We start from the raw sequence: 10831 nt of genomic DNA, 5'->3' as shown, positions 1-10831 counted from the left end.
TCTAAGGTTTCAAAACCTTAGAATGAAAAATGCATAATAGAGAGATGAAATCAAATACACAGAGATCTATAACTCTGAAAATACTCCACCGAATCGCGCAAGAACTGACAAGTAGGGGTTTTTGGGCATCCGGAATGCAAGGGGATAGACAGTTTTGGAAACCGTGGTCTCAATCACTGGGTCCAACACACGGATTGAAAAACGTTTTTGGAAACATAAATGTTTGTAAACTCCACCGGAGTGCGAATGATGAGCAACATAGAAGTTTTAGGACCTCCTGAGTCCACCGCTGGAACTGACAGATCTGCAAATGGTTGCTCCAAACTTGAGTTCCAACACCCGGGCAAAAAAACGTAGGAACTGACACAATGAGCCAGAAATCCAATGAAATGAACCCAGATTCAAGAATGAAGGTGTTTCCAAGCTTTTGAAGTGAAGTGGACACCAAAAGCAAGCAATAGTTTCCTCTACAAGTCAATACGGAGTCTCTGTCGTCGAACGGAACAAGGAAAAGCTTTAAAAACGACTTTTTCTTTGAAAACACTTACTTTGCAAAGCCAAAGTGACTTTTCCAAAGGTTCCTCCAAGGTCTCTACACACTCGGATGCAAGTAAAGTCACCCACAAAGCTTACCACAGAGCTTCTCCTTCCTCCCACAAAGCTGCTGAGCTTCCAGGCATTCACGCACGCTCAGCTAGATCACCCGAGCTGTGATACCAGTTGAGAGTGCTCTCAATAGAAGCAAGGACGAAAGAAGAAGAGAGAGAGACAGAGAGCCACACAAGTTTTGGTGGGTGTAGAACACCCTAAGCTTCTTTTTCATTCATTTATATATGTGTTTGAGTATTGTACATAACCGGGGTAAAGGCACAGTGACCTTTAACCCCCACAACAGTTGCCCTAGAGCTTGAGTTTCCACGCTCCCAAGTGGAGTGCAAGGTGTAGATGATATCTAGCCAGATGGCGACCAAGGTAGGCGAGGGTGGAACCCGATGCTCACCCATCACCAGACTACAATGAGCAACCCAAATGTTCCATGCCATGATACTGGCTACTACCTCCCACACACCATCCTTCGAAGGGGAATGAGGATCCGTGCTATTAGGGTGGACCGTCTCTTGGAGGTCTATCCACGTTCATGCTCTTCAAAGTGTGGAATTGCTCATCTACCTCCATATTCATTGTCCATGACCACCAAGGGAATTTATAGTATCTATGCAATCCCATGGTTTTCAACTAGAGTACATTCTATATAATCATGGCATCTAAATCATGCTTAAAGTCTTGAAACCAAGGGATAGGCTCTACGGCTAACCTCTTTTTGGCTTGTTTTGCTAGGACTTCAATGCCTGATTGTTTTTGTTATCCACCACTCTACTGCACAATGACCATCTTGATCCTCTCCTTCATGGTTGAGTTGAACGCACTCAATACAAGCTATAGGCTTGAGGTGCTACATCCCGCTTGCTCGACTTCTCAGTCTCCTTTGCAACAATTGATTTGAGATTGCCTTGCATGCTAAGCTTTTAACACATATTTTGATGAAACATCGCATAGAATATGCAATTGCAAGGACAATGCAAATAGCTCTGAATTGATTGGTGATAGTGAACTGAAATTCCAGTCTTTTATACCATGCAGTCCACATGTGTGAGTGGTCACAATCACCCGTCCAACAAATCATTCCTTCATTCATAATTTCAAGGTATTTAACCCCCAAAGGACTAGATCTATTTTGAACTTCAACAAAGGGCTTTAGTTGGAATCCATTGATAGGTTTTAGTCGTATATCCATCGATACCCACAAGTCAGAACATTCCCTGGCCCAGATCCTCCACTATTTTGAACGCCTCGATTTCAATTTTCTTGAAATTTTACCAAATTTGGAATTCAACATCAACACTCAATCTCCTTCTTTAAACATTTTAAACTTGATATTTTGTTCAGCCATGCTTGTTTGTGCTTCTGGATAACCTGTGCTATGTATCAGCTTTGTAACCGGTCCTCTTCAAGTAGTTCCAACTAGTTGCTTTGAAATTCTATTGACTCACACTAATTGAGTTTTTCTATGGAAATCCATAGACTTTCAAAAATAAATTGCATGGGTACTACTAGTTCACGGAGTCCGTGAACTAGTCTGAACGATGTCATTCTAGTGTCGCCATTATACGCTCTTTAGAATGCCCACAATGTTGAATCTATCTCAATCCCTCTTGCTTTTTGACACCAAAATTACTATTTTCCATTACTTTATTTGTGCTTTCCGCTTGCCCATTAGCTTGCAAATGATAAGTGGATGCTTTTTTATGAACAATCATGTGTACTATGGTCAATTTCTTCATTGCTCTGCCTAGAAAATGATTGCTTGGATCCAACACCAACTCAATCGGACATCCAAAATGGGTAATGCTACTTTGATACAGGAAGTTTGTTGTTGGTGGAGTTATCTCTCAGTGCCTATGCCTCTACCCGTTTGGTATAGTAGTCCATGGCTACTAAAATGTATTTTTCGGTATACCTAGTTGCTAGCTTGAATGGACCCACAAAATCCAACCCCTATTTTTGGAATAGATCTAGAGGAAATAATGGGTTCAATGGAATCCAATTGGAATGTCTTGGCTATCCTTCCCTCCAATAGTACCAACATTTCTTTGCAAACTAATGTGTGATTTTGATTGTCGTCAACCACTACAACACTGCCCGAAAAAACTTTCATGCTCTTATTTTGCCGAAAAGGTGTCCCTTGGATACCCCCCTAAAGGGATTCCTACAACACGGCTTGTTGCCCATGGTCAAGAACACAACTCCAAATGATCTAACCAATTTTGTGCCTATAAATTGCTCTTGCAAATTAGTAGAAAGGGCTTGCTTTTTAGTGCCAATCTATGATTTTGATCTTTTGTCATTGTTTCTAGACATACTCTATCTGTCAAGAATTGTAGCATCAATCCAATGCTTGAATAGCTTCCACTTCAAATAATAGGGCATCTAGCAAATCATTTGGAACACCCTATAATCGAACTTTCTCCAGACACTAATCTACTTAAGTAATCTGCTACTAGGAGCACTTTTTGAGTGTATGCACTATTATGTATTGGAACTCTTGTAGCAATAGTATCTAGCACGCTAGCCTTCTTGAGTGCTACTGATTATTCAGCATGTACAATAGAGCTAATGATAGAAATGGAATACCACTTGGTTTTCCAAGAGGTGATGTTGGAATTTATAGAGTGCATAAATCATCCCCAAGCATTCTCTTTCCATGATTGTGTAATTTCGCTAGACTAGTGGCAACATTTGACTTGCATAGACCTATGTGACTACCTAGATTGCAATCTCGGTGCATCCATAAACACATGAAACTCCAAATTGCAATCTGGTGGAACTAAGATTGATGCTATGACCAACATTTTCTTTAATAGTTGGAATGCTCTTTCTCGCTCCGCCCGCCAAATGAACTGATCATTTGTCTTTACTAGTTGTGTGAGCAACTAATAGATGTATGAAAGATATATTAAGAATCTTTTGTGCCATTTCACTAGACCAATAAACGTCATGATCTCTTTTGTATTCTGTGGTGCCTTTGCTTCCTGGATGGCTGCAATCTTCCTCATATCCATTGCTATCCCTTATATCGAGATTATGTGTCCAAGAAGAACACCCCTTGTTAACCACATGGGCTAACATTGCTACATTTTGCGCCTTCCTGTGAACTTTTGTAAATATGCACAATGCACTCATGAGTTTTGTTAGAAGTTGCCTTGGACAAGTAGTGGCCCAAGAGAATTATAAAATGAGGAACAAGAGAGTAGAAAAGGTAGGAAGGGAGTGAGAGCATAGGCTTGGCCCTCCCTTCAAATGATGACTTGTATAAAAGGCCAAAAGTCAAGCTTTGGTCTACAGTGCACTCTTCTTTTCCATGTCTTATGTTTCTCTTGTCTCTTCCCTTTGTGAATGCCTCTCATCCACCTTCCCCTCTCTTACCTGCTACTTCACATCCCCTCTCCCTTTTCCTCTCCCTTCTCCCCTCTCTTCTTCCCCTTATTCTCATGAGGATTCACATTGCAACAACTCTAGAGGCCATTTGGGTGACACCAATGGCCCATACATGCTTGTATAGCTCCCACAAGGAGTATCTTTGAGTAGGAGGCTCCATCGACACATCTCTAAGATCCCCATGAAATGTGAGTCACCCTGGAGACTTTACATTTTTTATGCCATTGCTGAGGAGTTAGAGGTATGCTTTTGCTTGCATGTGCTTCTTCCATTATCTCCCATTTCCCAACACGTGGTAGCTAAATGAGAAGTAGTTGGTTTTGCTGTTTGAGGGAGGTATGAGCTAAGAAAAAGTGAGTGAGAAGAGAGGTACGTAGTCTTTTTGAGTTAGTTGTAAATGCTTTTTGAGGTTTCAAGGTGTACAAATCTAGGAAACGGTAGAGAATATCATTGCTAAACCTTGTATGCTATCCAATCCTTACGAAAAAGTTGAAAAGCGATGATTGAATGTGTGTTTCAAGGTATTGGAAATGATAAACAATCCTCTTAACACACTATTTTTCTCCACACTTGCTTGTTCTTTGTTATTTACTATCACTTCATCTTTGTAAGTAGGTAGAGCATGTAAAAAAGTAGTCCTCAAGCACTCCAGGCACTCCACAAAAGCCATAGAAGCTCATAAATTTATGAAATTTCCTTAAGGCAATATCGTATAGGGAAGAGACACTAGGTTAATCTTAACTTGGTGTACATTGAATTATAGCCCAACATACGTTGAATTAATTGGCACTCTGGGTTAGTCGTCATTGACCATGCTATGTTAGTTGGTTGGGTTAGCAAAACTGACACTCTGACACAGACTAACACTGACAAGATCTATCTGTTGGAATATTTAATGCACCAATCTGATCCACAACCCTTAACCAAATGCACATTGAGTTATTAACTAGTGTACACTGGGTTAGTAACCTAGCACATGCTATATTAACTTTAACCTAGTGCACACTAGGTTAACTAGTCATCATCACAATAAGTGTTGGATTTGAACAGAAGGTTGTCTTTCGGATCATTAAGTGATCCATTATCCACAAAATGTTCACCAACCACTCAGAATCACTGAACTAAAACTCCAAAATTTGATAAAAGGTGTAAAATTGTGAATTGTTTAAACTAAGAGAAAATTACAAATTTGGGCACCTTTGAGGGACTAAGGGAAAATTATAAATTTGGGCACCTTTGAAGGACTATAATACACATATGATTCCAGAACCATGTTACAAGCACTAAAAATTTCCATTTGGATCCTAAAACTACCAAAAATAGTAACCAAATAGAATTAACAATAACCCAATGCACGCTGAATTATTAACCCAGTGCATGTTGGGTTAGTAACTTAGTGCACATTGGGTTAGCCAGTTGATTAGCAATGGCACTATTTGACTTGATTGAGGTGGCCAGGTGTCCACCTAACTTGACCCACCTACATGCACTTAAGGTTTGGAAGGGTGGCTGCATCTGAACCTGAACTGGAAGATAGCACTTCCAATAACATCCATTCAGCCAAGTGCCCAGCCTAGCATCAATTTAATTCAGGTATTCAACACTAAACTCCCACTTCGTACACGGGCCATCCCAAGCCCATATCTCAAGCTCAGAAGATTCCATGAGTTTTAACAAAGAAATAGGTGAAAACCCAAATCTTGGGGCCTCCATGGCTCCCAACTCTAGTTTAGTTTGACCCCATTCCCCCACTCCTTCTACCATAGCTTCTTCGCTTCGAGAAAAATTTTCCAACATGATGGAGAGTTTGGGCACTCTGACCCTGACATGGTGAACCCATTTTCCAGGCAAAACTGAGTGCCAAAGGAGCCGTAGAGCCCACCCCAATCAACCATAGCAGAGGCTATGCAAAGTGCACCAATTTTCACCGTATCAGTGAGTTTTACAACACTGCATGTGCACTTCATATGAAGGAGGACCCTCATTTAGTGACACCTTTGAGCCAAGGATGCCAAGCATCTATCAATCACAAAATCCCATGGCACAAATGAATGAGCAGATTGAATCCAAGGAGGACACATTACCCAAAGTCTTAGATTCTCGACCCCCATTGTATCCAAATTGGGAAAGCAGCTTAGATAGTACTCCCTATCTGGCGGTTGCTCCCTATAGAGAGCTTTTCCCAGCCTAAGTGTGCCTATGCCTAAGCCACCACCAATGTAGCTGGTACAACCAAGTTGGCCCCATATACTAGTCCCAAGACCTAGTGGGTCAGGAACCACCAATCCCACTTTTGTTTGACCCACAACCTTTTATAACTCCTCAAGGACAACCCAGTTATGGGGCAGTGTGCTACCCACCACTAGTGAATCCTCCTGTGCCACTTATAGATGAAGCCATGAGGATCCTAATGCAATCACTAGGAAGGGGGCCATGCCACCAACCTTCCTTGGGAGGGATACCAACTCCTCGAGGAGTAAGCATGTAACCATCTCCAAATTCATCACTAAATTCTTAGGAGAAGGAGATCCAGTGTCCCATGTAGAGAGAATTGATCAGATCTACAAAACCTTTGGGGATGTTGGAGAATTGGATAAGGTCAATGCATTTGGGCTGGGACTAGATGCAAGGCACCTCAATGGTATAGGGCTCTAAACCCCGAAGAGAAAGTTGAGATGGGTCCTTTGTAGCATGTGGGGAGGTACCCAATGCTTCACTACATGATGAAGGACAAGAAGGGGTGTGCCTCCTTGTTTTGAAGTGCTCATCAAATTTCTTGTAGCTTTTTAGGAGGCAACCTTGATTTGTCAAAGCATAATACATCTAGGAATCCCACCCATTCTGGGTGCCTGGTGGTGAGGATAGTCCTATTTGCAAGGGGGCAGCTCTCCATCACGTCGTTAGTGATAGTTGTATCATACACCTCCGTCCATGGGAGCTTCACAAATTCGTAAATATGATTTTGCTTCCCAAATGACTTCCTCATATCCAGAATCAAATCCATCAGGTGTGGAGGCACAGAGCGTAGACACGACTTGTGATTAGAGGTCCCATCTATTGGACATCAAGCTACTTGCAAAGGGAGTTAGGAGAATTAGACATAGCCATGGTGAAGGAGAAAAACTTTGTTGAGGTACGAGAGGGAGCTGTATTGGTGATGGAAATGACAAAGCAAGAGATAAGGGCACAAGGGAAGATGGATGAATAATTGTGTTTAGGCCTTAGGGAGACAAAGAAAGTCCCAAAAAGTGTGAGTCAATGAATGTTGATTGCTCCTTTGAATATGCACGGTTTATGGGCTATCTTGGAACTCACGTTGCCATTATCAATGTTGCATGTGGTGCTTTGGAGTGTGTGATTTGCATCTTGCCACCATAGTCTCCCCTAATTAATTCGTCTCATTAAGGCATGGGCATGCAGGCTTTGGCTACTATGACCAGGCAAAACCTGGCTTGGTAGGGTTTTACTTAGCTGCCATTGAAGATCTTACAGATGACTTGTCCTTAAAAATTCGGCCAATTACAACATCCCATTATCGAATACTTCAATAAGCTTGTATGGGTCCATTCCATCCAAGCTTCAAGTTGGGCTTAAGAAGACCCAACTTGGTATTATACAATAGGACAAGCATGCGTTTCTTCAATTTCTTATGAATGATGTGCCTATCATGCCAAGCTTTCCTTCTTCTTTTAATTACTTGCTGTAGCTAGGCTGTAAGCTCATCAGGTCAACGAGCTAGTGCAATTGCCTCTTGATTGCCTTAAATTCCCCAAGCCGTTGCTCTACTGTCACTCGAAGACTTGGGACCAAAAAATAGGCAACATCACCGCCAATCCAAATGCCATTCTAAAAGGAGTTAGATTCAAGGTTGTTGTTATCGGGGCTCAATGCTTTAACGTTCTGTTTGAACAAGGTGTGCTTTGTAAAATTGGATTGGTTTGGGTTGCAAATGCAAGACTCAGTTGGTCATATTCTTCTCTCAAATTACTCATGGGTCACTCAAGCATCAACTAAATAGATAATCATTTTCTCTCTCTCATTTCAAAACTCAAAATGATAGGTGAAAATAATAGAATAGCAATGATGAGAGCATTGTGTGTGTAGAGTAGCAGCAAAGCTCCGCTTGTAATATATTGAGCCTGAAAGATGGTATGATGAATCTTAAAGGATGAGGATAGCCAAAATCCTCTCTAGAAAAGATCCAATCATACTTGCAAAATCAGGATCTAGAGAGAGAAACTAAATCTAGAGAGAGAAATACCAAAAGCCTACACTTTTTGAGGTCCTTCCACTTTGTGTAGAGACTCAAAGGTCGCCCCCACTTTGTGTAGAGACTCAAAGGTCCCCCCACTCTATGTAGAGACCCAAAAGGTCCCCCCCAAAAGTGAAGGGACTCTTGTCCAAAAGGTCTCCTACAAAAGGATTATATAGAGACCACCATGTATAAATAACTCTCAATGGAATGAAGCTCCCACTCTTTGGGGTTCAGTGTTCAAGCTCACTGTTGTGTTCACGTGATTGATGTCCATTACGTCCGTGCTCTCTTACACTATCGTGTTCTAGCATGCCCTTACCCTTATACTCCATACCCTTGTACTCCCTCTCCCTCCTCCTCCCTCCTCCTCCTTCCTCCCTCCTCCTCCCTCCTTCCTCCCTCCTCCCTCCTCCCTCTTCTTTCGCCTCCTCCTCCCTCCTCCCTCTTCCTCCACCTTCCTCCTCCACCCTCCTCCTCCCTCCACCCTCCTCCTCCCTCCTCCTCCTCCACCCTCCTCCTCCTCCCTCCTCCTCCCTCCTCCCTCTTCCTCCTCCTCCTCCACCCTCCTCCCTCTTCCTGCTCCTTCCTTGTCCCTCCTCCTCAACCCTTACCCCTTGAATCTGCGAAGCAGACGCTCTCCACTCCTCAACCTCGGACTCCTCCTAAACCCTGCAATCCTCTCTTAAGCCTGGAACTCCTCAATAGCTCTCTCAACCCTGTCCCCTTTTCGAACCCTGAAATCCCCTTCTAAACCCTTGAACTCCCATGAAGGCATGATCAAGTCCTCTTTCTCAGCCATGCTCACATGAGATCTGCTTTCCACGCTTTAGCATATACCTCTCACTGGAATACAACCCCGAGGACCTATGCTATACTTGCGAACACCTATGCTACAACGAGCAATAACACGACTGTAGGTGACCAACACCCTCAAAACCTGCACTTGGGAGATACAGTGATAACACATACATAGTTATCAGCCACACCCTTAAGCAAAGACTTATGAACAAAATGATGCCAGGGTTAAAAATATTAATGCAAATGAAAATTAAGTATATATGAAAAACTCAAAATAAAATTTCACCTTTCAAGATTGATTAGTTTCTTTCATAGGGACGGTTGGAATAACTTTAGTAGATTGCACTTTATGGTATCTTCTTCCTCAGGAACTGTACTTGCTTTGGAAATTTGTCTGCCTTGATGTCAAAATCTATAGTCTACTAGTTGCATCACTAGCTTCTGCACTATGTCAATTATGGCTCTGTCATCCACAGCCCAAGTGACCTCAACATCCCCAACATTTGTCTCTATTAGCACATCCAAAGTCTTCCCTACTACGCTTGTAGTTTCTGTATCATCATCAAATTATCTGCAACATCCTTGTGTTTGCTATACAATCTATTGCCACAGTTTGTAGCTTCTCTAATGCATCCTTAATAATTAAAACATTTTTCAGAACATCCAAAGAAAATGCTGTGAATGCTTTCAATGGGGAAGCAAATCTGATAGATGATCTTTCTGGTTCTTTTGGTCCCACCTACTGTGAACTATCTTTGAATAATGATCCAGTCTATTGCAAGCTTTCAACTATTGCAAGTTTAGACTTTAGTGCATATACTTCTTTTTGCAACTCTTGTATTTCATTTTGCAATAGGAATTTAGCAATGCCTTCCATTTGTTGATCCAGTGCCTCCACATGTTGGCTCTATAAGGGAAGTACTCAATTTTGAATTTGGGCCAACAAATCAGTCATGTACTTTACTAATCTGTTCTGCAACTTTGTCGGCTTTGTATTAGACATAAAGGTCCCTGGAATGTCCACTGACTACTCATCCACCATAGATTTTAGTTTTTATTTCACATGATTCAAGCATGTTAACTTCTCCCTTGAACCACATTCTCAATCATCATCAGCTAATTATTTTTATAGGCCAACTATTGCATCTCCACTAAGAAGCTTTTCTTGATATAAGTAGACCAGCCTTCTAATTTTCCTTTCGATTTGGCTTTTGGTTGTACCCTTTCCTTCAATTGCATGACCAATTTCTCCCATTCATATATTTGTTCTATGAGCTGCTCTTCCATGACTTACTGGCTGCAAACTCCAAATCCTCCTTTAAACATTCATTATAATGGGACAAGATGTCACTATCCTTGTTCCGTTCCTCAAATATCTTATGCATGTCTACTGCTACGAGCAGCTTCATCAAAAGTGATTGTTTCTATATTTTTTGGAATCTCATCATCATCTTGATCTTCTACTTGCACTCCGACGTCATCATCTTCTTGTGGTGATCTAGGCTGTGGGCTTATGGGATTGATCCCTAGGTTGAGATATTTGTATAGGTACTAGTTGGATACTTCCTTCGCCCAATGTTTTGATTGATTTAGGCTCCTTGGGCTGAACCTCCTTGGCCTCTTTGGGATCTTTAGGTGCTGGCTAACAAGATGCAGGCTTCACTTTGACTATTCTAGCACTCTTTGTATCAACATCATTCACCTTTTCCCCTATTTTTAGTTGTTGCAATGTCAAAGGTTCATGATGCAGACCCTTCTTTTTATCTATAATTGCCACATTAA

The sequence above is a fragment of the Dipteris shenzhenensis genome, chromosome 1 (genome assembly GCF_047967505.1).
Source record: "Dipteris shenzhenensis isolate YYH24624 ecotype China chromosome 1, Dip_SZ_1.0, whole genome shotgun sequence".
Classification (NCBI taxonomy): domain Eukaryota; kingdom Viridiplantae; phylum Streptophyta; class Polypodiopsida; order Gleicheniales; family Dipteridaceae; genus Dipteris; species Dipteris shenzhenensis.
The sequence above is the reverse complement of the archived record's forward strand: the minus strand, read 5'-3'. Positions refer to the sequence as shown.